The sequence below is a fragment of the Scyliorhinus torazame genome, chromosome 6, assembly GCF_047496885.1.
Source record: "Scyliorhinus torazame isolate Kashiwa2021f chromosome 6, sScyTor2.1, whole genome shotgun sequence".
Taxonomy (NCBI): domain Eukaryota; kingdom Metazoa; phylum Chordata; class Chondrichthyes; order Carcharhiniformes; family Scyliorhinidae; genus Scyliorhinus; species Scyliorhinus torazame.
The window spans coordinates 37,926,914-37,954,829 of NC_092712.1; the positions used below are offsets into that span (position 1 = coordinate 37,926,914).

General features: G+C 51.4%; 1 protein-coding gene and 4 non-coding genes across 5 annotated transcripts in view; 1 reads left to right on the top strand and 4 right to left on the bottom strand.

Annotated features, from left to right (window-relative positions):
* Positions 1–27,916, top strand: part of LOC140424756 (nuclease EXOG, mitochondrial-like) — a 387,484-nt gene that overhangs the window by 62,146 nt on the left and 297,422 nt on the right. The gene's annotated exons all lie outside the window — the stretch shown is intronic.
* Positions 7,109–7,296, bottom strand: LOC140425944 (U2 spliceosomal RNA). The gene has a single exon (XR_011948091.1). It is a non-coding gene; the product is annotated as a U2 spliceosomal RNA (small nuclear RNA).
* Positions 13,293–13,486, bottom strand: LOC140425950 (U2 spliceosomal RNA). Its single transcript, XR_011948097.1, has one exon. It is a non-coding gene; the product is annotated as a U2 spliceosomal RNA (small nuclear RNA).
* Positions 19,483–19,665, bottom strand: LOC140425933 (U2 spliceosomal RNA). The gene has a single exon (XR_011948085.1). It is a non-coding gene; the product is annotated as a U2 spliceosomal RNA (small nuclear RNA).
* LOC140425947 (U2 spliceosomal RNA) lies at positions 25,662–25,850 on the bottom strand. The gene has a single exon (XR_011948094.1). It is a non-coding gene; the product is annotated as a U2 spliceosomal RNA (small nuclear RNA).

Genomic DNA, 27,916 nt, shown 5'->3' on the forward strand with positions numbered 1-27,916 from the left:
GGACTTGGGGGGGGGGGGGGGGGGGGAGGAGGGATGGGGGGGGTGGGTGGGGGGGGTATAGCCTGTGACAAGGCAGTTGCCAATTCGGGCTAGTTTTCATTTTTGTTATTTAATATTTATTTATTTGTTGTTTTTTGTTTATATAAAAAAGGTCATTATTATCTGTATTGTTATAATGTTGTGTAAAGGATGCACAATGTACTGTGTTGGTTGACCAAAAATTTTCAATAAAATATTTATTAAAAAAAAAACTAACAGAAAGCAGAGAGTGGGGATAAATGGGCGTTTCTCTGGTTGGCAACCTGGAACTAGTGGGGTCCCTCAAGGATCAGTGTTGGGCCCGCATTTGTTCACAATTTACATAGACGATTTGGAGTTGGGGACCAAGTGCAATGTGTCAAAGTTTGCAGACGACACAAAGGTGAGTGGAAAAGCAAAAAGTGCAGAGGATACCGGAAGTCTGCAGAAGGATTTGGATAGGTTAGGTGAATGGGCTAGGGTCTGGCAGATGGAATTCAATGTTGCCAAGTGTGAGGCAATCCATTTTGGGAGGAATAACAGCAGAATGGATTATTATTTAAACGGTAAGATGTTAAAACATGCTGCTGTGCAGAGGGACCTGGGTGTGCTGGTGCACGAGTCGCAAAAAGTTGGTGTGCAGGTGATTAAGAAGGCTAGTCGAGTTTTGTCTTTCATTGCTATTGGGATGGAGTTCAAGACTAGTGAGGTTATGCTGCAATTGTATAGGGTGTTGGTGAGGCCGCATCTGGAGTATTGTGTTCAGTTTTGGTCTCCTTACTTGAGAAAGGACATATTGGCACTGGAGGGAGTGCAGAGGAGATTTACTAGGTTGATCCCAGAGTTGAGGGGATTAGATTATGACGAGAGGTTGAGTAGACTGGGACTGTACTCATTGGAGTTTAGAAGGATGCGGGGGGATCTTATTGAGACATATAAAATTATGAAGGGAATAGATAGGATAGATGCGGGCAGGTTGTTTCCACTGGTCGGGGAAAGCCGAACTAGGGGGCATAGCCTCAAAATAAGGGGAGGTAGATTTAGGACGGAGCGTAGGAGGAACTTCTTCACCCAAAGGGTTGTGAATCTTTGGAATTCCTTGCCCAGTGAAGCAGTTGAGGCTCCTTCTTTAAACGTTTTTAAGAAAAAGATAGATGCCTTTCTAAAGAATAAAGGGATTCGGGGATATGGTGTATGGGCCGGAGAGTGGAGCTGAGTCCACAAAGATCAGCCATGATCTCATTAAATGGCGGAGCAGGCTCGAGGGGCCAGATGGCCTACTCCTGTTCCTAGTTCTTATGTTCTTTTATACATTGGAGTTTTAATGGCCCAGACCGAGGGGCTTTACACTGTTACCCGCCCCTCGGTGTACATTTGCTGGAAAGACTTTACACAGTGGTCTTTCCCCATTGCGCCTTGGCGGCAGCTGCCCCAAGCTTGAGTGCGTCCCTCAGCACGTAGTCCTGGACCTTGGAATGTGCCAGTCTGCAACACTCGGTCGAGGACAATTCTTTGCACTGGAAGATCAGCAAGTTTCGGGCAGACCAAAGAGCGTCTTTTACCGAGTTGATGACCTTCCAGCAGCAGTTGATATTTGTCTCGGTGTGTGTCCCTGGAAACAGTCCGTAGAGCACAGAGTCCTGTGTCACAGATCTGTTTGGGATAAACCTTGACAAATACCACTGCATCTCTCTCCAGACCTTCTTTGCAAAGGCACATTCCACAAGGAGGTGTGTGACCGTCTCATTTCCCCCACAGCCACTCCGAGGGCAGCGTGCATTGGTGCAGAGCCTTCGGGTGTGCATGAAGAATCTGACAGGGAGGGCCCTTCTCACCAACAGCCAAGCTAGGTCTTGGTGCTTGTTTGAAAGTTCTGGTGATGAGGCGTTCTGCCAGATGACTCTGGCAGTCTGCTCAGGGAACCATCCAACGTCCTTCACGGTCTCCTTTTCCCTGAGGGCCTCGAGGACATTACGTGCTGACCACTGCTTCATTGCCTTGTGGTCAAAGGTGTTTTCCTTCAAAAACTTTTCCACAAAGGACAGGTGGTACGGTACGGTCCAACTACTTGGAGCGTTCCGCGGCAATGAGGCCAGGCCCATCCTTCGCAACACCGGGGACAGGTAGAACCTCAGTATGTAGTGACACTTGGTGTTTGCATACTGGGGGTCCACGCACAGCTTGATGCAGCTGGACACAAAGGTGGCCAACAGGATGAGGGAGGCGTTGGGTACGTTCCGCCCTCCCTTCTCCAGAGGCTTGTACATGGTGTCCCTTCGGACACGGTCCATCTTGGATCGCCAGATAAATTTGAAGATGGCCCGGGTGACTGCTGTGGCGTAGGGTCGGGTTATGGACCAGACCTGCGCCACGTACAGTAGCACCGAGAGTACCTCACACCTGATGACCAGGGTTTTGCCCGCAATGGAGAGGGAGCGTTGCTCCCACCAGCCCAGTTTCTGTCTTACCTTTCCTATGCGCTCCTCCCAGTTTTTGGTGCACGCCCCAGCAGCTCCGAACCATATCCCCAGCACCTTCAGGTAATCTGACCTGACAGTGAAGGGGACAAAGGACCGGTCGGCCCAGTTCCCAAAGAACATGGCCTCGCTCTTGCCCCGGTTTACCTTGGCTCCAGAGGCCAGTTCAAACTGGTCGCAGGTGGTCAAGAGCCTGCGTACAGACGCAGGATCCGAGCAGAAGACGGCAACGTCGTCCATGTACAGGGAGGCCTTGACTTGCATGCCTCCACTGCCTGGGATCGTCACTCCTCTTATACCCGGATCCCTCCTGATGGACTCGGCAAAAGGTTCTATGCAGCACACAAAAAGGGCAGAGGAGAGAGGGCAGCCCTGCCTGACTCCAGATCTGATCTGGAACTTTTCTGATTCCCACCCATTGATTGAGACTGCGCTATAGATGTTTGTGTAGAGCAGTTTGATCCAATTGCGAATTCCCTCCCCAAACCCCATTTTGGAGAGCACATCCATCATGTAGGTGTGCGATATTCTGTCAAAAGCCTTTTCCTGGTCAAGACTGATGAGGCAAGTGTCCACCCCCCTGTCCTGCACGTAGGCGATCGTATCCCTGAGTAGCGCGAGGCTATCAGAGATCTTCCTGCCAGGTACAGCACAGGTCTGGTCAGGGTGGATCACCGACTCCAGAGCAGACCTGACCCGATTGGCGATGACCTTTGCTAGAATTTTGTAGTCCACATTCAACAGTGAAATGGGTCGCCAATTTCGAATTTCTTCCCTTTCCCCCTTCTGCTTGTAGATGAGGGTGATGATGCCTTTCCTCATGGACTCTGACATGCTGCCTTCCAGAAGCATACTCTCGTACACTTCCAGCAGGTCTGGGCCCATCCAGTCCCACAGAGCCGAAAACAACTCAACCGGTAAGCCGTCGCTTCCGGGAGTTTTACTCGTCTCGAAGGACTTGGCGGCCTTTGTCAGCTCGTCCAGAGTTAGTGGTTTGTCCAGGTTTTCCAGCTCGCTGTCGCCTATGACCTCCGTGATAGTCGACAGGAAGGTCTGGGAAACAGTGCTATCTGTTGGCTTCAGGTCATACAGTCCGGCATAAAAGGATTGGCTGATCCTCAGGATGTCAGACTGCGATGACTTTTCAGAGCCATCCTCTTCCTTCAGGCTGCTGATCACAGAGGTGTCTCTGTGCACCTTTTGGAAGAAGAAGCGTGAGCACTTTTCGTCCTGCTCCACGGAGCGGACTCTGGAACGGAAGATAACCTTGGAGGCCTCCGAGGTGTAGAGCGAGGCTTGCTGGCTCTTCACCTCTTGGAGATCCTCCTTGACATCCACCCCCATCGACTGCAGCTGGAGCAAATTTTGCATACTTTTCTGGAGCCTGGACATGACCCCTCGTCTCTCTCTCACCTTTTGAACGCCCTTGAGGATGAAAAACCTCTTGATATTCCCCTTGATTGCTTCCCACCAGAGATGTGGGGCCTCAAAGAGGGGTTTCACGGTTCTCCAACCTTTGTAATCCCTCCTGAGTTCCTCGATGTTCTCAGGGGTCAGCAGTTTTACATTTAGCTTCCACGTCCCCCTGCCTACCCCCTGGTCTTCCTGCAGGTGGCAGTCGGCCAGTAGGAGGCAGTGGTCAGAGAAGAACACCGGCGTTACGTCGGTGGACCTGACCGTGAAAGCTCGGGACACAAAAAAGAAGTCTATCCTGGAGCGGACGGACCCGTTGGCCGTGACCATGTGTATCTACGCTGCGCGCCGTCTGCAGGGTTGCTGCAGACGTCGAGCAGCTTGGCGTCTTTTACCGTTTCCATCAGGAGTCTGGACGTAGCGTCTAGTTTGCTGTCGGCTTTGCTGGATCGTCCAGCCGCATCGATGATGCAGTTGAAGTCACCACCCAGGATGACCGGCTTGGAGGTGGCCAACAGCAGTGGGAGTTGCTGAAGAACTGCCAGCCGCTCACTTTTTACGGCCGGGGCGTACACATTAATAAGTCTGAGAGGGGTGTTTTTGTATTTCACGTCTGCTACGAGGAGGCGCCCGCCCACCACCTCCTTAACGTCGGAGATGGTGAAGTTGCCTCCCCGCAGCAGAATACCCAGGCCGGAGGAGCGGCAGTCGTTTCCTCCTGACCAGATGGATGGCCCGTGGGACCACCAGCTCGACCAGCGCCTGTAGTTGCTGAGGTGCGGAATTCCGCACTCCTGCAGGAACAGTAGGTCAGCTTTTACATTTGCCAAATAGTTGAGTGTGGCTACACACCGCGAAGTATCTTTGATGCTTCGCACATTTATGGATGCAATTTTTAAACCCATTATAAAAAAGATAGATTTACCAGTCTCAAGAGTCCAGAGTCTATACGGTTGGCTGTTCCAGCTGTTCGATGTTCCCCAGCATGCCGGTGGTGCTCGCAAATTTTAGCACAGTTGCAGGGCTGAGAAAGCTGTTCTGGTCCGTACTGGCCCCGTGATTTTGATGCAGATGCATTGGGGGGGTGATGTAGCCCTGGCGTTCGTCATGGCAGTCAGTAGGTGTTGGGGTTGCAGGCCGGTCTTCACCTGGGTTGTTGCTGCTCGTTGCTATCGGGGGTTGGTCTGTGACCTTGTTTCCTTCCCGGTCGGTGGTCTGGGGGGTCTGTGCCTTCCGTTCCACGTTGGTGCTTTGCCTCTTTATTTGAGGCCGATTCTTGTCCTGTTTTCCCTCATCGGATGAGGTGTCGGCGCTCAGTGCGCCGGCTGAGAGGTGTCGCTTTTTGCCACTACCCCTCGGGGGGTTCTTCAGTTTGTTTTTTTGTTTCCGCTTTCGTTTGTCCCTGTTCACTGTTTCCCAGGGCTCTTTATTCTTTGTCCCATCCTCTTCCTCTTCCATTGAGTGTTCCTCATCAGATGGGGCTGGGGTTGGGTTGTCAGGAGGTGCTGGGGCCTCTTCTTTTTGTTGGGGGCCCTTTTGTTGCTTTTCCTCATTCTGAGCCGTGGTGTCTTTTTCGGTGGAGGGTGTATGCACCTCCTCTCTGGTCGCCTTTTTAACTCCGCTGCTGATGATTTCAGCGTATGTCGCCCCGCGTTTCGGGCAGGCCCTGTAAAGATGGCCGGCCTCCCCACACAGGTTGCAGCACTTGTCTTCTTTGCAGTCCTTAGTCATGTGTCCCTCCTGTCTGCAGTTCTTGCAGAAGGTCACACTGCAGTTTGCGGCAACATGCCCCGTTTTGCCACAGGTGTGGCATACTCGTGGCTGTCCCACGTAGTAGAGGTAGCCACGATTTACTCCAATAGCAAAATTGGAGGGGGGATGCAGGATGGCTCCGTTGCTGTCCGTTCTTAGGGTCACCTTGACCTGGTGCTCACTTGTCCAGATGCCGAAGGTGTCTTTCACTTGCACGCTGTCACTTTTCAGCTCAGCGTACCTGGCGAGGAACGTGAGCACATCAGACACAGGGACGTGGGGGTTGTACGTGTGCAGTGTAACAACCCGATTTCGCTGTGCCGGTAGCGTAAACAGAGGCTCCGCAGTTAGGATCGACAAGGGACTCTGGTTACCTTTTTCCTTGAAGACGTTCAAGAATTTGATGCACGCTGCGACGCTCTTGAAGGTGACATCAAAGAAACCATTCTTGGGGAAGTTTTGCAAGCAGAAGATCTCTGTTGCTTTAAACCCACAACACTCGAGCAGCACCCTCTTCACGAAGTGTTTCCGGTCCAAAGGTGACTCTCCCTCCGTTTTCTTTACTGTGACTCGGACAGTGTTTCGCACTCCCCAGCCTGGTGGTCGGGATGCAGCTGCATCCATAGCTCGTACGTTGGGTGTGAAACTGTATCGGCGTTAGGCCTAAACCCGAGGTTTAGGCCAGCATGTAGATCCACCAATAGCAGCCAAGCTCCAAACGTTTCCTCTTTGACGACTTCAATCCCTCCGAGTTCTCCAATCCACGATCGACATCGAAATCCTCAGCTTCTCTCAATCAAATGAGACTACACTTGATCTTAGCCAAAAGGCCGAGAAGCGATTGATGCAAGCTGCGAGACTGTTGAAAGTGATGTCAAAATGTGGATTGTTGGGGAAGTGTTGCATCAAAATATCCATTGTTGGGGAAGTGTTGCATCAAAATATCCATTGTTGGGGAAGTGTTGCATCAAAATATCCATTGTTGGGGAAGCGTTGCATCAAAATATCCATTGTTGGGGAAGCGTTGCATCAAAATATCCATTGTTGGGGAAGCGTTGCATCAAAATATCCATTGTTGGGGAAGCGTTGCATCAAAATATCCATTGTTGGGGAAGCGTTGCATCAAAATATCCATTGTTGGGGAAGCGTTGCATCAAAATATCCATTGTTGGGGAAGCGTTGCATCAAAATATCCATTGTTGGGGAAGCGTTGCATCAAAATATCCATTGTTGGGGAAGTGTTGCAAGCAGAAGCATCTGTTGGTTGAAAGCCGCAGCACTGGGGCAGCACCGGCTTCAGGAAGAAATAGTGATGCACAGCAGGCGAGTGGTTGCAAAGTGTTGTAAGCAGATTGTCCATATTGGAGAATGAAGAGAAAAGGCATGAAGTAGAGAAGTGCATGTACATGCTTGAGCTGTTTTTTGACTTTGAAATTCCCCATAAAGGGGGTGTGTGCACCGTTCCCGGAGGTACTGCAATACCAGGTCGATGCGTGGAGTGGACGGAGCAAGCCCCTATTCCATCTCCCTGCTCCAAAAATCAATTTAATATATGGTCCCCAGATAAGGGACGTATCAGATATTAAACTGATAAGAACAGATTTTTTTTTTTTTTTTTTTTTTTTCAAAAAAATATACTTTATTCATAAAAATTTATCATGAGCATTACATAAACATTTCAAATTGTCTTGACTGTACATTTCCGGCAGGGTTACATGTTGCCTTGACTTTCTTTCATTCAATTTTGATATTGTCATACACATATCACTCTTTACATTACAATTCCTTCTTAAATATTTACATTGTCATGTTTGTTTAATACATTGGAGTGTTGGTTGCCCAGACCGAGGGGCTTTACACTGTTACGCGCCCCTCGGTGTACATTTGCTGGAAAGACTTTACACAGTGGTCTTTCCCCATTGCGCCTTGGCGGCAGCTGCCCCAAGCTTGAGTGCGTCCCTCAGCACGTAGTCCTGGACCTTGGAATGTGCCAGTCTGCAACACTCGGTCGAGGACAATTCTTTGCACTGGAAGATCAGCAAGTTTCGGGCAGACCAAAGAGCGTCTTTTACCGAGTTGATGACCTTCCAGCAGCAGTTGATATTTGTCTCGGTGTGTGTCCCTGGAAACAGTCCGTAGAGCACAGAGTCCTGTGTCACAGATCTGTTTGGGATAAACCTTGACAAATACCACTGCATCTCTCTCCAGACCTTCTTTGCAAAGGCACATTCCACAAGGAGGTGTGTGACCGTCTCATTTCCCCCACAGCCACTCCGAGGGCAGCGTGCATTGGTGCAGAGCCTTCGGGTGTGCATGAAGAATCTGACAGGGAGGGCCCTTCTCACCACCAGCCAAGCTAGGTCTTGGTGCTTGTTTGAAAGTTCTGGTGATGAGGCGTTCTGCCAGATGACTCTGGCAGTCTGCTCAGGGAACCATCCAACGTCCTCCACGGTCTCTTTTTCCCTGAGGGCCTCGAGGACATTACGTGCTGACCACTGCTTCATTGCCTTGTGGTCAAAGGTGTTTTCTTTCAAAAACTTTTCCACAAAGGACAGGTGGTACGGTACGGTCCAACTACTTGGAGCGTTCCGCGGCAATGAGGCCAGGCCCATCCTTCGCAACACCGGGGACAGGTAGAACCTCAGTATGTAGTGACACTTGGTGTTTGCATACTGGGGGTCCACGCACAGCTTGATGCAGCTGGACACAAAGGTGGCCAACAGGATGAGGGAGGCGTTGGGTACGTTCCGCCCTCCCTTCTCCAGAGGTTTGTACATGGTGTCCCTTCGGACACGGTCCATCTTGGATCGCCAGATAAATTTGAAGATGGCCCGGGTGACTGCTGTGGCGTAGGGTCGGGTTATGGGCCAGACCTGCGCCACGTACAGTAGCACCGAGAGTACCTCACACCTGATGACCAGGGTTTTGCCCGCAATGGAGAGGGAGCGTTGCTCCCACCAGCCCAGTTTCTGTCTTACCTTTCCTATGCGCTCCTCCCAGTTTTTGGTGCACGCCCCAGCAGCTCCGAACCATATCCCCAGCACCTTCAGGTAATCGGACCTGACAGTGAAGGGGACAAAGGACCGGTCGGCCCAGTTCCCAAAGAACATGGCCTCGCTCTTGCCCCGGTTTACCTTGGCTCCAGAGGCCAGTTCAAACTGGTCGCAGGTGGTTAAGAGCCTGCGTACAGACGCAGGATCCGAGCAGAAGACGGCAACGTCGTCCATGTACAGGGAGGCCTTGACTTGCATGCCTCCACTGCCTGGGATCGTCACTCCTCTTATACCCGGATCCCTCCTGATGGACTCGGCAAAAGGTTCTATGCAGCACACAAAAAGGGCAGAGGAGAGAGGGCAGCCCTGCCTGACTCCAGATCTGATCTGGAACTTTTCTGATTCCCACCCATTGATTGAGACTGCGCTATAGATGTTTGTGTAGAGCAGTTTGATCCAATTGCGAATTCCCTCCCCAAACCCCATTTTGGAGAGCACATCCATCATGTAGGTGTGCGATATTCTGTCAAAAGCCTTCTCCTGGTCAAGGCTGATGAGGCAAGTGTCCACCCCCCTGTCCTGCACGTAGGCGATCGTATCCCTGAGTAGCGCGAGGCTATCAGAGATCTTCCTGCCGGGTACAGCACAGGTCTGGTCAGGGTGGATCACCGACTCCAGAGCAGACCTGACCCGATTGGCGATGACCTTTGCTAGAATTTTGTAGTCCACATTCAACAGTGAAATGGGTCGCCAATTTCGAATTTCTTCCCTTTCCCCCTTCTGTTTGTAGATGAGGTTGATGATGCCTTTCCTCATGGACTCTGACATGCTGCCCTCCAGAAGCATACTCTCGTACACTTCCAGCAGGTCTGGGCCCATCCAGTCCCACAGAGCCGAATACAACTCAACCGGTAAGCCGTCGCTTCCGGGAGTTTTACTCGTCTCGAAGGACTTGGCGGCCTTTGTCAGCTCGTCCAGAGTCAGTGGTTTGTCCAGGTTTTCCAGCTCGCTGTCGCCTATGACCTCCGTGATAGTCGACAGGAAGGTCTGGGAAACAGTGCTATCTGTTGGCTTCAGGTCATACAGTCCGGCATAAAAGGATTGGCTGATCCTCAGGATGTCAGACTGCGATGACTTTTCAGAGCCATCTTCTTCCTTCAGGCTGCTGATCACAGAGGTGTCTCTGTGCACCTTTTGGAAGAAGAAGCGTGAGCACTTTTCGTCCTGCTCCACGGAGCGGACTCTGGAGCGGAAGATAACCTTGGAGGCCTCCGAGGTGTAGAGCGAGGCTTGCTGGCTCTTCACCTCTTGGAGATCCTCCTTGACATCCACCCCCATCGACTGCAGCTGGAGCAAATTTTGCATACTTTTCTGGAGCCTGGACATGACCCCTCGTCTCTCTCTCACCTTTTGAACGCCCTTGAGGATGAAAAACCTCTTGATATTCCCCTTGATTGCTTCCCACCAGAGATGTGGGGCCTCAAAGAGGGGTTTCACGGTTCTCCAACCTTTGTAATCCCTCCTGAGTTCCTCGATGTTCTCAGGGGTCAGCAGTTTTACATTTAGCTTCCACGTCCCCCTGCCTACCCCCTGGTCTTCCTGCAGGTGGCAGTCGGCCAGTAGGAGGCAGTGGTCAGAGAAGAACACCGGCGTTACGTCGGTGGACCTGACCGTGAAAGCTCGGGACACAAAAAAGAAGTCTATCCTGGAGCGGACGGACCCGTCTGGCCGTGACCATGTGTATCTACGCTGCGCGCCGCCTGCAGGGTTGCTGCAGACGTCGAGCAGCTTGGCGTCTTTTACCGTTTCCATCAGGAGTCTGGACGTAGCGTCTAGTTTGCTGTCGGCTTTGCTGGATCGTCCAGCCGCATCGATGATGCAGTTGAAGTCACCACCCAGGATGACCGGCTTGGAGGTGGCCAACAGCAGTGGGAGTTGCTGAAGAACTGCCAGCCGCTCACTTTTTACGGCCGGGGCGTACACATTAATAAGTCTGAGAGGGGTGTTTTTGTATTTCACGTCTGCTACGAGGAGGCGCCCGCCCACCACCTCCTTAACGTCGGAGATGGTGAAGTTGCCTCCCCGCAGCAGAATACCCAGGCCGGAGGAGCGGCAGTCGTTTCCTCCTGACCAGATGGATGGCCCGTGGGACCACCAGCTCGACCAGCGCCTGTAGTTGCTGAGGTGCGGAATTCCGCACTCCTGCAGGAACAGTAGGTCAGCTTTTACATTTGCCAAATAGTTGAGTGTGGCTACACACCGCGAAGTATCTTTGATGCTTCGCACATTTATGGATGCAATTTTTAAACCCATTATAAAAAAGATAGATTTACCAGTCTCAAGAGTCCAGAGTCTATACAGTTGGCTGTTCCAGCTGTTCGATGTTCCCCAGCATGCCGGTGGTGCTCGCAAACTTTAGCACAGTTGCAGGGCTGAGAAAGCTGTTCTGGTCCGTACTGGCCCCGTGATTTTGATGCAGATGCATTGGGGGGGTGATGTAGCCCTGGCGTTCGTCATGGCAGTCAGTAGGTGTTGGGGTTGCAGGCCGGTCTTCACCTGGGTTGTTGCTGCTCGTTACTATCGGGGGTTGGTCTGTGACCTTGTTTCCTTCCCGGTCGGTGGTCTGGGGGGTCTGTGCCTTCCGTTCCACGTTGGTGCTTTGCCTCTTTATTTGAGGCCGATTCTTGTCCTGTTTTCCCTCATCGGATGAGGTGTCGGCGCTCAGTGCGCCGGCTGAGAGGTGTCGCTTTTTGCCACTACCCCTCGGGGGGTTCTTCAGTTTGTTTTTTTGTTTCCGCTTTCGTTTGTCCCTGTTCACTGTTTCCCAGGGCTCTTTATTCTTTGTCCCATCCTCTTCCTCTTCCATTGAGTGTTCCTCATCAGATGGGGCTGGGGTTGGGTTGTCAGGAGGTGCTGGGGCCTCTTCTTTTTGTTGGGGGCCCTTTTGTTGCTTTTCCTCATTCTGAGCCGTGGTGTCTTTTTCGGTGGAGGGTGTATGCACCTCCTCTCTGGTCGCCTTTTTAACTCCGCTGCTGATGATTTCAGCGTATGTCGCCCCGCGTTTCGGGCAGGCCCTGTAAAGATGGCCGGCCTCCCCACACAGGTTGCAGCACTTGTCTTCTTTGCAGTCCTTAGTCATGTGTCCCTCCTGCCTGCAGTTCTTGCAGAAGGTCACACTGCAGTTTGCGGCAACATGCCCCGTTTTGCCACAGGTGTGGCATACACGTGGCTGTCCCACGTAGTAGAGGTAGCCACGATTTACTCCAATAGCGAAATTGGAGGGGGGATGCAGGATGGCTCCGTTGCTGTCCGTTCTTAGGGTCACCTTGACCTGGTGCTCACTTGTCCAGATGCCGAAGGTGTCTTTCACTTGCACGCTGTCACTTTTCAGCTCAGCGTACCTGGCGAGGAACGTGAGCACATCAGATACAGGGACGTGGGGGTTGTACGTGTGCAGTGTAACAACCCGATTTCGCTGTGCCGGTAGCGTAAACAGAGGTTCCGCAGTCAGGATCGACAAGGGACTCTGGTTACCTTTTTCCTTGAAGACGTTCAAGAATTTGATGCACGCTGCGACGCTCTTGAAGGTGACATCAAAGAAACCATTCTTGGGGAAGTTTTGCAAGCAGAAGATCTCTGTTGCTTTAAACCCACAGCACTCGAGCAGCACCTTCTTCACGAAGTGTTTCCGGTCCAAAGGTGACTCTCCATCCGTTTTATTCACTGTGACTCGGACAGTGTTTCGCACGCCCCAGCCTGGTGGTCGGGATGCAGCTGCATCCATAGCTCGTACGTTGGGTGTGAAACTGTATCGGCGTTAGGCCTAAACCCGAGGTTTAGGCCAGCATGTAGATCCACCAATAGCAGCCAAGCTCCAAACGTTTCTTCTTTGACGACTTCAATCCCTCCAAGTTCTCCAATCCACGATCGTCATCGAAATCCTCAGCTTCCCTCGATCAAATGAGACTACACTTGATCTTAGCCAAAAGGCCGAGAAGCGATTGATGCAAGCTGCGAGACTGTTGAAAGTGATGTCAAAATGTGGATTGTTGGGGAAGTGTTGCATCAAAATATCCATTGTTGGGGAAGTGTTGCATCAAAATATCCATTGTTGGGGAAGTGTTGCATCAAAATATCCATTGTTGGGGAAGTGTTGCATCAAAATATCCATTGTTGGGGAAGCGTTGCATCAAAATATCCATTGTTGGGGAAGCGTTGCATCAAAATATCCATTGTTGGGGAAGCGTTGCATCAAAATATCCATTGTTGGGGAAGTGTTGCATCAAAATATCCATTGTTGGGGAAGCGTTGCATCAAAATATCCATTGTTGGGGAAGCGTTGCATCAAAATATGCATTGTTGGGGAAGCGTTGCATCAAAATATCCATTGTTGGGGAAGCGTTGCATCAAAATATCCATTGTTGGGGAAGTGTTGCAAGCAGAAGCATCTGTTGGTTGAAAGCCGCAGCACTGGGGCAGCACCGGCTTCAGGAAGAAATAGTGATGCACAGCAGGCGAGTGGTTGCAAAGTGTTGTAAGCAGATTGTCCATATTGGAGAATGAAGAGAAAAGGCATGAAGTAGAGAAGTGCATGTACATGCTTGAGCTGTTTTTTGACTTTGAAATTCCCCATAAAGGGGGTGTGTGCACCGTTCCCGGAGGTACTGCAATACCAGGTCGATGCGTGGAGTGGACGGAGCAAGCCCCTATTCCATCTCCCTGCTCCAAAAATCAATTTAATATATGGTCCCCAGATAAGGGACGTATCAGATATTAAACTGATAAGAACAGATTTTTTTTTTTTTTTTTTTTTTTTTTTTTTCAAAAAAATATACTTTATTCATAAAAATTTATCATGAGCATTTCAGAAACATTTCAAATTGTCTTGACTGTACATTTTCGGCAGGGTTACATGTTGCCTTGACTTTCTTTCCTTCAATTTTGATATTGTCATACACATATCACTCTTTACATTACAATTCCTTCTTAAATATTTACATTGTCATGTTTGTTTTATACATTGGAGTGTTGGTTGCCCAGACCGAGGGGCTTTACACTGTTACGCGCCCCTCGGTGTACATTTGCTGGAAAGACTTTACACAGTGGTCTTTCCCCATTGCGCCTTGGCGGCAGCTGCCCCAAGCTTGAGTGCGTCCCTCAGCACGTAGTCCTGGACCTTGGAATGTGCCAGTCTGCAACACTCGGTCGAGGACAATTCTTTGCACTGGAAGATCAGCAAGTTTCGGGCAGACCAAAGAGCGTCTTTTACCGAGTTGATGACCTTCCAGCAGCAGTTGATATTTGTCTCGGTGTGTGTCCCTGGAAACAGTCCGTAGAGCACAGAGTCCTGTGTCACAGATCTGTTTGGGATAAACCTTGACAAATACCACTGCATCTCTCTCCAGACCTTCTTTGCAAAGGCACATTCCACAAGGAGGTGTGTGACCGTCTCATTTCCCCCACAGCCACTCCGAGGGCAGCGTGCATTGGTGCAGAGCCTTCGGGTGTGCATGAAGAATCTGACAGGGAGGGCCCTTCTCACCACCAGCCAAGCTAGGTCTTGGTGCTTGTTTGAAAGTTCTGGTGATGAGGCGTTCTGCCAGATGACTCTGGCAGTCTGCTCAGGGAACCATCCAACGTCCTTCACGGTCTCCTTTTCCCTGAGGGCCTCGAGGACATTACGTGCTGACCACTGCTTCATTGCCTTGTGGTCAAAGGTGTTTTCCTTCAAAAACTTTTCCACAAAGGACAGGTGGTACGGTACGGTCCAACTACTTGGAGCGTTCCGCGGCAATGAGGCCAGGCCCATCCTTCGCAACACCGGGGACAGGTAGAACCTCAGTATGTAGTGACACTTGGTGTTTGCATACTGGGGGTCCACGCACAGCTTGATGCAGCTGGACACAAAGGTGGCCAACAGGATGAGGGAGGCGTTGGGTACGTTCCGCCCTCCCTTCTCCAGAGGCTTGTACATGGTGTCCCTTCGGACACGGTCCATCTTGGATCGCCAGATAAATTTGAAGATGGCCCGGGTGACTGCTGTGGCGTAGGGTCGGGTTATGGGCCAGACCTGCGCCACGTACAGTAGCACCGAGAGTACCTCACACCTGATGACCAGGGTTTTGCCCGCAATGGAGAGGGAGCGTTGCTCCCACCAGCCCAGTTTCTGTCTTACCTTTCCTATGCGCTCCTCCCAGTTTTTGGTGCACGCCCCAGCAGCTCCGAACCATATCCCCAGCACCTTCAGGTAATCTGACCTGACAGTGAAGGGGACAAAGGACCGGTCGGCCCAGTTCCCAAAGAACATGGCCTCGCTCTTGCCCCGGTTTACCTTGGCTCCAGAGGCCAGTTCAAACTGGTCGCAGGTGGTCAAGAGCCTGCGTACAGACGCAGGATCCGAGCAGAAGACGGCAACGTCGTCCATGTACAGGGAGGCCTTGACTTGCATGCCTCCACTGCCTGGGATCGTCACTCCTCTTATACCCGGATCCCTCCTGATGGACTCGGCAAAAGGTTCTATGCAGCACACAAAAAGGGCAGAGGAGAGAGGGCAGCCCTGCCTGACTCCAGATCTGATCTGGAACTTTTCTGATTCCCACCCATTGATTGAGACTGCGCTATAGATGTTTGTGTAGAGCAGTTTGATCCAATTGCGAATTCCCTCCCCAAACCCCATTTTGGAGAGCACATCCATCATGTAGGTGTGCGATATTCTGTCAAAAGCCTTTTCCTGGTCAAGACTGATGAGGCAAGTGTCCACCCCCCTGTCCTGCACGTAGGCGATCGTATCCCTGAGTAGCGCGAGGCTATCAGAGATCTTCCTGCCAGGTACAGCACAGGTCTGGTCAGGGTGGATCACCGACTCCAGAGCAGACCTGACCCGATTGGCGATGACCTTTGCTAGAATTTTGTAGTCCACATTCAACAGTGAAATGGGTCGCCAATTTCGAATTTCTTCCCTTTCCCCCTTCTGCTTGTAGATGAGGGTGATGATGCCTTTCCTCATGGACTCTGACATGCTGCCTTCCAGAAGCATACTCTCGTACACTTCCAGCAGGTCTGGGCCCATCCAGTCCCACAGAGCCGAAAACAACTCAACCGGTAAGCCGTCGCTTCCGGGAGTTTTACTCGTCTCGAAGGACTTGGCGGCCTTTGTCAGCTCGTCCAGAGTTAGTGGTTTGTCCAGGTTTTCCAGCTCGCTGTCGCCTATGACCTCCGTGATAGTCGACAGGAAGGTCTGGGAAACAGTGCTATCTGTTGGCTTCAGGTCATACAGTCCGGCATAAAAGGATTGGCTGATCCTCAGGATATCAGACTGCGATGACTTTTCAGAGCCATCTTCTTCCTTCAGGCTGCTGATCACAGAGGTCTCTCTGTGCACCTTTTGGAAGAAGAAGCGTGAGCACTTTTCGTCCTGCTCCACGGAGCGGACTCTGGAACGGAAGATAACCTTGGAGGCCTCCGAGGTGTAGAGCGAGGCTTGCTGGCTCTTCACCTCTTGGAGATCCTCCTTGACATCCACCCCCATCGACTGCAGCTGGAGCAAATTTTGCATACTTTTCTGGAGCCTGGACATGACCCCTCGTCTCTCTCTCACCTTTTGAACGCCCTTGAGGATGAAAAACCTCTTGATATTCCCCTTGATTGCTTCCCACCAGAGATGTGGGGCCTCAAAGAGGGGTTTCACGGTTCTCCAACCTTTGTAATCCCTCCTGAGTTCCTCGATGTTCTCAGGGGTCAGCAGTTTTACATTTAGCTTCCATGTCCCCCTGCCTACCCCCTGGTCTTCCTGCAGGTGGCAGTCGGCCAGTAGGAGGCAGTGGTCAGAGAAGAACACCGGCGTTACGTCGGTGGACCTGACCGTGAAAGCTCGGGACACAAAAAAGAAGTCTATCCTGGAGCGGACGGACCCGTCTGGCCGTGACCATGTGTATCTACGCTGCGCGCCGTCTGCAGGGTTGCTGCAGACGTCGAGCAGCTTGGCGTCTTTTACCGTTTCCATCAGGAGTCTGGACGTAGCGTCTAGTTTGCTGTCGGCTTTGCTGGATCGTCCAGCCGCATCGATGATGCAGTTGAAGTCACCACCCAGGATGACCGGCTTGGAGGTGGCCAACAGCAGTGGGAGTTGCTGAAGGACTGCCAGCCGCTCACTTTTTACGGCCGGGGCGTACACATTAATAAGTCTGAGGGGGGTGTTTTTGTATTTCACGTCTGCTACGAGGAGGCGCCCGCCCACCACCTCCTTAACGTCGGAGATGGTGAAGTTGCCTCCCCGCAGCAGAATACCCAGGCCGGAGGAGCGGCAGTCGTTTCCTCCTGACCAGATGGATGGCCCGTGGGACCACCAGCTCGACCAGCGCCTGTAGTTGCTGAGGTGCGGAATTCCGCACTCCTGCAGGAACAGTAGGTCAGCTTTTACATTTGCCAAATAGTTGAGTGTGGCTACACACCGCGAAGTATCTTTGATGCTTCGCACATTTATGGATGCAATTTTTAAACCCATTATGAAAAGATAGATTTACCAGTCTCAAGAGTCCAGAGTCTATACAGTTGGCTGTTCCAGCTGTTGAATGTTCCCCAGCATGCCGGTGGTGCTCGCAAACTTTAGCACAGTTGCAGGGCTGAGAAAACTGTTCTGGTCCGTACTGGCCCCGTGATTTTGATGCAGATGCATTGGGGGGGGTGGTGTAGCCCTGGGGTTCGTCGTGGCAGTCAGTAGGTGTTGGGGTTGCAGGCCGGTCTTCACCTGGGTTATTGCTGCTCGTTGCTATCGGGGGTTGGTCTGTGACCTTGTTTTCTTCCCGGTCGGTGGTCTGGGGGGTCTGTGCCTTCCGTTCCACGTCGGTGCTTTGCCTCTTTTTTTGAGGCCGATTCTTGTCCTGTTTTCCCTCATCGGATGAGGTGTCGGCACTAAGTGCGCCGGCTGAGAGGTGTCGCTTTTTGCCACTACCCCTCAGGGGGTTCTTCAGTTTGTTTTTTTGTTTCCTCTTTCGTTTGTCCCTGTTCACGGTTTGCCAGGGCTCTTTATTCTTTGCCCCATCCTCTTCCTCTTCCATTGAGTGTTCCTCATCAGATGGGACTGGGGTTGGGTTGTCAGGAGGTGCTGGGGCCTCCTCTTTTTGTTGGGGGCCCTTCTGTTGCTTTTCCTCATTCTGAACCGTGGTGTCTTTTTCGGTGGAGGGTGTATGCACCTCCTCTCTGGTCGCCTTTTTGACTCCGCTGCTGATGATCTGTGCATATGTCGCCCCGCGTTTCGGGCAGGCCCTGTAAAGATGGCCGGCCTCCCCACACAGGTTGCAGCACTTGTCTTCCTTGCAGTCCTTAGTCATGTGTCCCTCCTGCCTGCAGTTCTTGCAGAAGGTCACACTGCAGTTTGCGGCAACATGCCCCGTTTTGCCACATGCGTGGCATACTCGTGGCTGTCCCACGTAGTAGAGGTAGCCACGATTTACTCCAATAGCGAAATTGGAGGGGGGATGCAGGATGGCTCCGTTGCTGTCCGTTCTTAGGGTCACCTTGACCTGGTGCTCACTTGTCCAGATGCCGAAGGTGTCTTTCACTTGCACGCTGTCACTTTTCAGCTCAGCGTACCTGGCGAGGAACGTGAGCACATCAGACACAGGGACGTGGGGGTTGTACGTGTGCAGTGTAACAACCCGATTTCGCTGTGCCGGTAGCGTAAACAGAGGCTCCGCAGTCAGGATCGACAAGGGACTCTGGTTACCTTTTTCCTTGAAGACGTTCAAGAATTTGATGCACGCTGCGACGCTCTTGAAGGTGACATCAAAGAAACCATTCTTGGGGAAGTTTTGCAAGCAGAAGATCTCTGTTGCTTTAAACCCACAACACTCGAGCAGCACCCTCTTCACGAAGTGTTTCCGGTCCAAAGGTGACTCTCCCTCCGTTTTCTTTACTGTGACTCGGACAGTGTTTCGCACTCCCCAGCCTGGTGGTCGGGATGCAGCTGCATCCATAGCTCGTACGTTGGGTGTGAAACTGTATCGGCGTTAGGCCTAAACCCGAGGTTTAGGCCAGCATGTAGATCCACCAATAGCAGCCAAGCTCCAAACGTTTCCTCTTTGACGACTTCAATCCCTCCGAGTTCTCCAATCCACGATCGACATCGAAATCCTCAGCTTCTCTCAATCAAATGAGACTACACTTGATCTTAGCCAAAAGGCCGAGAAGCGATTGATGCAAGCTGCGAGACTGTTGAAAGTGATGTCAAAATGTGGATTGTTGGGGAAGTGTTGCATCAAAATATCCATTGTTGGGGAAGTGTTGCATCAAAATATCCATTGTTGGGGAAGTGTTGCATCAAAATATCCATTGTTGGGGAAGTGTTGCATCAAAATATCCATTGTTGGGGAAGCGTTGCATCAAAATATCCATTGTTGGGGAAGCGTTGCATCAAAATATCCATTGTTGGGGAAGCGTTGCATCAAAATATCCATTGTTGGGGAAGTGTTGCATCAAAATATCCATTGTTGGGGAAGCGTTGCATCAAAATATCCATTGTTGGGGAAGCGTTGCATCAAAATATGCATTGTTGGGGAAGCGTTGCATCAAAATATCCATTGTTGGGGAAGCGTTGCATCAAAATATCCATTGTTGGGGAAGTGTTGCAAGCAGAAGCATCTGTTGGTTGAAAGCCGCAGCACTGGGGCAGCACCGGCTTCAGGAAGAAATAGTGATGCACAGCAGGCGAGTGGTTGCAAAGTGTTGTAAGCAGATTGTCCATATTGGAGAATGAAGAGAAAAGGCATGAAGTAGAGAAGTGCATGTACATGCTTGAGCTGTTTTTTGACTTTGAAATTCCCCATAAAGGGGGTGTGTGCACCGTTCCCGGAGGTACTGCAATACCAGGTCGATGCGTGGAGTGGACGGAGCAAGCCCCTATTCCATCTCCCTGCTCCAAAAATCAATTTAATATATGGTCCCCAGATAAGGGACGTATCAGATATTAAACTGATAAGAACAGATTTTTTTTTTTTTTTTATTCAAAAAAATATACTTTATTCATAAAAATTTATCATGAGCATTTCAGAAACATTTCAAATTGTCTTGACTGTACATTTTCGGCAGGGTTACATGTTGCCTTGACTTTCTTTCATTCAATTATGATATTGTCGTACAAATATCACTCTTTACATTACAATTCCTTCTTAAATATTTACAGTGGCATGTTTGTTTTATACATTGGAGTGTTGGTTGCCCAGACCGAGGGGCTTTACACTGTTACGCGCCCCTCGGTGTACGTTTGCTGGAAAGACTTTACACTGTGGTCTTTCCCCATTGCGCCTTGGCGGCAGCTGCCCCAAGCTTGAGTGCGTCCCTCAGCACGTAGTCCTGGACCTTGGAATGTGCCAGTCTGCAACACTCGGTCGAGGACAATTCTTTGCACTGGAAGATCAGCAAGTTTCGGGCAGACCAAAGAGCGTCTTTTACCGAGTTGATGACCTTCCAGCAGCAGTTGATATTTGTCTCGGTGTGTGTCCCTGGAAACAGTCCGTAGAGCACAGAGTCCTGTGTCACAGATCTGTTTGGGATAAACCTTGACAAATACCACTGCATCTCTCTCCAGACCTTCTTTGCAAAGGCACATTCCACAAGGAGGTGTGTGACCGTCTCATTTCCCCCACAGCCACTCCGAGGGCAGCGTGCATTGGTGCAGAGCCTTCGGGTGTGCATGAAGAATCTGACAGGGAGGGCCCTTCTCACCACCAGCCAAGCTAGGTCTTGGTGCTTGTTTGAAAGTTCTGGTGATGAGGCGTTCTGCCAGATGACTCTGGCAGTCTGCTCAGGGAACCATCCAACGTCCTCCACGGTCTCCTTTTCCCTGAGGGCCTCGAGGACATTACGTGCTGACCACTGCTTCATTGCCTTGTGGTCAAAGGTGTTTTTCTTCAAAAACTTTTCCACGAAGGACAGGTGGTACGGTACGGTCCAACTACTTGGAGCGTTCCGCGGCAATGAGGCCAGGCCCATCCTTCGCAACACCGGGGACAGGTAGAACCTCAGTATGTAGTGACACTTGGTGTTTGCATACTGGGGGTCCACGCACAGCTTGATGCAGCTGGACACAAAGGTGGCCAGCAGGATGAGGGAGGCGTTGGGTACGTTCCGCCCTCCCTTCTCCAGAGGTTTGTACATGGTGTCCCTTCGGACACGGTCCATCTTGGATCGCCAGATAAATTTGAAGATGGCCCGGGTGACTGCTGTGGCGTAGGGTCGGGTTATGGGCCAGACCTGCGCCACGTACAGTAGCACCGAGAGTACCTCACACCTGATGACCAGGGTTTTGCCCGCAATGGAGAGGGAGCGTTGCTCCCACCAGCCCAGTTTCTGTCTTACCTTTCCTATGCGCTCCTCCCAGTTTTTGGTGCACGCCCCAGCAGCTCCGAACCATATCCCCAGCACCTTCAGGTAATCTGACCTGACAGTGAAGGGGACAAAGGACCGGTCGGCCCAGTTCCCAAAGAACATGGCCTCGCTCTTGCCCCGGTTTACCTTGGCTCCAGAGGCCAGTTCAAACTGGTCGCAGGTGGTTAAGAGCCTGCGTACAGACGCAGGATCCGAGCAGAAGACGGCAACGTCGTCCATGTACAGGGAGGCCTTGACTTGCATGCCTCCACTGCCTGGGATCGTCACTCCTCTTATACCCGGATCCCTCCTGATGGACTCGGCAAAAGGTTCTATGCAGCACACAAAAAGGGCAGAGGAGAGAGGGCAGCCCTGCCTGACTCCAGATCTGATCTGGAACTTTTCTGATTCCCACCCATTGATTGAGACTGCGCTATAGATGTTTGTGTAGAGCAGTTTGATCCAATTGCGAATTCCCTCCCCAAACCCCATTTTGGAGAGCACATCCATCATGTAGGTGTGCGATATTCTGTCAAAAGCCTTCTCCTGGTCAAGGCTGATGAGGCAAGTGTCCACCCCCCTGTCCTGCACGTAGGCGATCGTATCCCTGAGTAGCGCGAGGCTATCAGAGATCTTCCTGCCGGGTACAGCACAGGTCTGGTCAGGGTGGATCACCGACTCCAGAGCAGACCTGACCCGATTGGCGATGACCTTTGCTAGAATTTTGTAGTCCACATTCAACAGTGAAATGGGTCGCCAATTTCGAATTTCTTCCCTTTCCCCCTTCTGTTTGTAGATGAGGGTGATGATGCCTTTCCTCATGGACTCTGACATGCTGCCTTCCAGAAGCATACTCTCGTACACTTCCAGCAGGTCTGGGCCCATCCAGTCCCACAGAGCCGAATACAACTCAACCGGTAAGCCGTCGCTTCCGGGAGTTTTACTCGTCTCGAAGGACTTGGCGGCCTTTGTCAGCTCGTCCAGAGTCAGTGGTTTGTCCAGGTTTTCCAGCTCGCTGTCGCCTATGACCTCCGTGATAGTCGACAGGAAGGTCTGGGAAACAGTGCTATCTGTTGGCTTCAGGTCATACAGTCCGGCATAAAAGGATTGGCTGATCCTCAGGATGTCAGACTGCGATGACTTTTCAGAGCCATCTTCTTCCTTCAGGCTGCTGATCACAGAGGTGTCTCTGTGCACCTTTTGGAAGAAGAAGCGTGAGCACTTTTCGTCCTGCTCCACGGAGCGGACTCTGGAACGGAAGATAACCTTGGAGGCCTCCGAGGTGTAGAGCGAGGCTTGCTGGCTCTTCACCTCTTGGAGATCCTCCTTGACATCCACCCCCATCGACTGCAGCTGGAGCAAATTTTGCATACTTTTCTGGAGCCTGGACATGACCCCTCGTCTCTCTCTCACCTTTTGAACGCCCTTGAGGATGAAAAACCTCTTGATATTCCCCTTGATTGCTTCCCACCAGAGATGTGGGGCCTCAAAGAGGGGTTTCACGGTTCTCCAACCTTTGTAATCCCTCCTGAGTTCCTCGATGTTCTCAGGGGTCAGCAGTTTTACATTTAGCTTCCATGTCCCCCTGCCTACCCCCTGGTCTTCCTGCAGGTGGCAGTCGGCCAGTAGGAGGCAGTGGTCAGAGAAGAAACACCGGCGTTACGTCGGTGGACCTGACCGTGAAAGCTCGGGACACAAAAAAGAAGTCTATCCTGGAGCGGACGGACCCATCCGGCCGTGACCATGTATATCTACGCTGCGCGCCGTCTGCAGGGTTGCTGCAGACGTCGAGCAGCTTGGCGTCTTTTACCGTTTCCATCAGGAGTCTGGACGTAGCGTCTAGTTTGCTGTCGGCTTTGCTGGATCGTCCAGCCGCATCGATGATGCAGTTGAAGTCACCACCCAGGATGACCGGCTTGGAGGTGGCCAACAGCAGTGGGAGTTGCTGAAGAACTGCCAGCCGCTCACTTTTTACGGCCGGGGCGTACACATTTATAAGTCTGAGAGGGGTGTTTTTGTATTTCACGTCTGCTACGAGGAGGCGCCCGCCCACCACCTCCTTAACGTCGGAGATGGTGAAGTTGCCTCCCCGCAGCAGAATACCCAGGCCGGAGGAGCGGCAGTCGTTTCCTCCTGACCAGATGGATGGCCCGTGGGACCACCAGCTCGACCAGCGCCTGTAGTTGCTGAGGTGCGGAATTCCGCACTCCTGCAGGAACAGTAGGTCAGCTTTTACATTTGCCAAATAGTTGAGTGTGGCTACACACCGCGAAGTATCTTTGATGCTTCGCACATTTATGGATGCAATTTTTAAACCCATTATGAAAAGATAGATTTACCAATCTCAAGAGTCCAGAGTCTATACAGTTGGCTGTTCCAGCTGTTGAATGTTCCCCAGCATGCCGGTGGTGCTCGCAAACTTTAGCACAGTTGCAGGGCTGAGAAAACTGTTCTGGTCCGTACTGGCCCCGTGATTTTGATGCAGATGCATTGGGGGGGTGGTGTAGCCCTGGGGTTCGTCGTGGCAGTCAGTAGGTGTTGGGGTTGCAGGCCGGTCTTCACCTGGGTTATTGCTGCTCGTTGCTATCGGGGGTTGGTCTGTGACCTTGTTTTCTTCCCGGTCGGTGGTCTGGGGGGTCTGTGCCTTCCGTTCCACGTCGGTGCTTTGCCTCTTTATTTGAGGCCGATTCTTGTCCTGTTTTCCCTCATCGGATGAGGTGTCGGCACTAAGTGCGCCGGCTGAGAGGTGTCGCTTTTTGCCACTACCCCTCAGGGGGTTCTTCAGTTTGTTTTTTTGTTTCCTCTTACGTTTGTCCCTGTTCACGGTTTCCCAGGGCTCTTTATTCTTTGTCCCATCCTCTTCCTCTTCCATTGAGTGTTCCTCATCAGATGGGGCTGGGGTTGGGTTGTCAGGAGGTGCTGGGGCCTCCTCTTTTTGTTGGGGGCCCTTCTGTTGCTTTTCCTCATTCTGAACCATGGTGTCTTTTTCGGTGGAGGGTGTATGCACCTCCTCTCTGGTCGCCTTTTTGACTCCGCTGCTGATGATTTCAGCGTATGTCGCCCCGCGTTTCGGGCAGGCCCTGTAAAGATGGCCGGCCTCCCCACACAGGTTGCAGCACTTGTCTTCTTTGCAGTCCTTAGTCATGTGTCCCTCCTGCCTGCAGTTCTTGCAGAAGGTCACACTGCAGTTTGCGGCAACATGCCCCGTTTTGCCACAGGTGTGGCATACTCGTGGCTGTCCCACGTAGTAGAGGTAGCCACGATTTACTCCAATAGCGAAATTGGAGGGGGGATGCAGGATGGCTCCGTTGCTGTCCGTTCTTAGGGTCACCTTGACCTGGTGCTCACTTGTCCAGATGCCGAAGGTGTCTTTCACTTGCACGCTGTCACTTTTCAGCTCAGCGTACCTGGCGAGGAACGTGAGCACATCAGATACAGGGACGTGGGGGTTGTACGTGTGCAGTGTAACAACACGATTTCGCTGTGCCGGTAGCGTAAACAGAGGTTCCGCAGTCAGGATCGACAAGGGACTCTGGTTACCTTTTTCCTTGAAGACGTTCAAGAATTTGATGCACGCTGCGACGCTCTTGAAGGTGACATCAAAGAAACCATTCTTGGGGAAGTTTTGCAAGCAGAAGATCTCTGTTGCTTTAAACCCACAGCACTCGAGCAGCACCTTCTTCACGAAGTGTTTCCGGTCCAAAGGTGACTCTCCATCCGTTTTCTTCACTGTGACTCGGACAGTGTTTCGCACGCCCCAGCCTGGTGGTCGGGATGCAGCTGCATCCATAGCTCGTACGTTGGGTGTGAAACTGTATCGGCGTTAGGCCTAAACCCGAGGTTTAGGCCAGCATGTAGATCCACCAATAGCAGCCAAGCTCCAAACGTTTCTTCTTTGGCGACTTCAATCCCTCCGAGTTCTCCAATCCACGATCGTCATCGAAATCCTCAGCTTCCCTCAATCAAATGAGACTACACTTGATCTTAGCCAAAAGGCCGAGAAGCGATTGATGCAAGCTGCGAGACTGTTGAAAGTGATGTCAAAATGTGGATTGTTGGGGAAGTGTTGCATCAAAATATCCATTGTTGGGGAAGTGTTGCATCAAAATATCCATTGTTGGGGAAGTGTTGCATCAAAATATCCATTGTTGGGGAAGTGTTGCATCAAAATATCCATTGTTGGGGAAGCGTTGCATCAAAATATCCATTGTTGGGGAAGCGTTGCATCAAAATATCCATTGTTGGGGAAGCGTTGCATCAAAATATCCATTGTTGGGGAAGTGTTGCATCAAAATATCCATTGTTGGGGAAGCGTTGCATCAAAATATCCATTGTTGGGGAAGCGTTGCATCAAAATATCCATTGTTGGGGAAGCGTTGCATCAAAATATCCATTGTTGGGGAAGCGTTGCATCAAAATATCCATTGTTGGGGAAGTGTTGCAAGCAGAAGCATCTGTTGGTTGAAAGCCGCAGCACTGGGGCAGCACCGGCTTCAGGAATAAATAGTGATGCACAGCAGGCGAGTGGTTGCAAAGTGTTGTAAGCAGATTGTCCATATTGGAGAATGAAGAGAAAAGGCATGAAGTAGAGAAGTGCATGTACATGCTTGAGCTGTTTTTTGACTTTGAAATTCCCCATAAAGGGGGTGTGTGCACCGTTCCCGGAGGTACTGCAATACCAGGTCGATGCGTGGAGTGGACGGAGCAAGCCCCTATTCCATCTCCCTGCTCCAAAAATCAATTTAATATATGGTCCCCAGATAAGGGACGTATCAGATATTAAACTGATAAGAACAGATTTTTTTTTTTTTTTTTTTTTTTCTCAAAAAAATATACTTTATTCATAAAAATTTATCATGAGCATTACAGAAACATTTCAAATTGTCTTGACTGTACATTTCCGGCAGGGTTACATGTTGCCTTGACTTTCTTCCATTCAATTTTGTTATTGTCATACACATATCACTCTTTACATTACAATTCCTTCTGAAATATTTACAGTGGCATGTTTGTTTTATACATTGGAGTGTTGGTTGCCCCGACCGAGGGGCTTTACACTGTTACCGGCCCCTCGGTGTACATTTGCTGGAAAGACTTTACACTGTGGTCTTTCCCCATTGCGCCTTGGCGGCAGCTGCCCCAAGCTTGAGTGCGTCCCTCAGCACGTAGTCCTGGACCTTGGAATGTGCCAGTCTGCAACACTCGGTCGAGGACAATTCTTTGCACTGGAAGATCAGCAAGTTTCGGGCAGACCAAAGAGCGTCTTTTACCGAGTTGATGACCTTCCAGCAGCAGTTGATATTTGTCTCGGTGTGTGTCCCTGGAAACAGTCCGTAGAGCACAGAGTCCTGTGTCACAGATCTGTTTGGGATAAACCTTGACAAATACCACTGCATCTCTCTCCAGACCTTCTTTGCAAAGGCACATTCCACAAGGAGGTGTGTGACCGTCTCATTTCCCCCACAGCCACTCCGAGGGCAGCGTGCATTGGTGCAGAGCCTTCGGGTGTGCATGAAGAATCTGACAGGGAGGGCCCTTCTCACCACCAGCCAAGCTAGGTCTTGGTGCTTGTTTGAAAGTTCTGGTGATGAGGCGTTCTGCCAGATGACTCTGGCAGTCTGCTCAGGGAACCATCCAACGTCCTCCACGGTCTCCTTTTCCCTGAGGGCCTCGAGGACATTACGTGCTGACCACTGCTTCATTGCCTTGTGGTCAAAGGTGTTTTTCTTCAAAAACTTTTCCACGAAGGACAGGTGGTACGGTACGGTCCAACTACTTGGAGCGTTCCGCGGCAATGAGGCCAGGCCCATCCTTCGTAACACCGGGGACAGGTAGAACCTCAGTATGTAGTGACACTTGGTGTTTGCATACTGGGGGTCCACGCACAGCTTGATGCAGCTGGACACAAAGGTGGCCAACAGGATGAGGGAGGCGTTGGGTACGTTCCGCCCTCCTTTCTCCAGAGGTTTGTACATGGTGTCCCTTCGGACACGGTCCATCTTGGATCCCCAGATGAATTTGAAGATGGCCCGGGTGACTGCTGTGGCGTAGGGTCGGGTTATGGGCCAGACCTGCGCCACGTACAGCAACACCGAGAGTACCTCACACCTGATGACCAGGGTTTTGCCCGCAATGGAGAGGGAGCGTTGCTCCCACCAGCCCAGTTTCTGTCTTACCTTTGCGATGCGCTCCTCCCAGTTTTTGGTGCACGCCCCAGCAGCTCCGAACCATATCCCCAGCACCTTCAGGTAATCTGACCTGACAGTGAAGGGGACAAAGGACCGGTCGGCCCAGTTCCCAAAGAACATGGCCTCGCTCTTGCCCCGGTTTACCTTGGCTCCCGAGGCCAGTTCAAACTGGTCGCAGGTGGTCAAGAGCCTGCGCACAGACGCAGGATCCGAGCAGAAGACGGCAACGTCGTCCATGTACAGGGAGGCCTTGACTTGCATGCCTCCACTGCCTGGGATCGTCACTCCTCTTATACCCGGATCCCTCCTGATGGACTCGGCAAAAGGTTCTATGCAGCACACAAAAAGGGCAGAGGAGAGAGGGCAGCCCTGCCTGACTCCAGATTTGATCTGGAACTTTTCTGATTCCCACCCATTGATTGAGACTGCGCTATAGATGTTTGTGTAGAGCAGTTTGATCCAATTGCGAATTCCCTCCCCAAACCCCATTTTGGAGAGCACATCCATCATGTAGGTGTGCGATATTCTGTCAAAAGCCTTCTCCTGGTCAAGGCTGATGAGGCAGGTGTCCACCCTCCTGTCCTGCACGTAGGCGATCGTATCCCTGAGTAGCGCAAGGCTATCAGAGATCTTCCTGCCGGGTACAGCACAGGTCTGGTCAGGGTGGATCACCGACTCCAGAGCAGACCTGACCCGATTGGCGATGACCTTT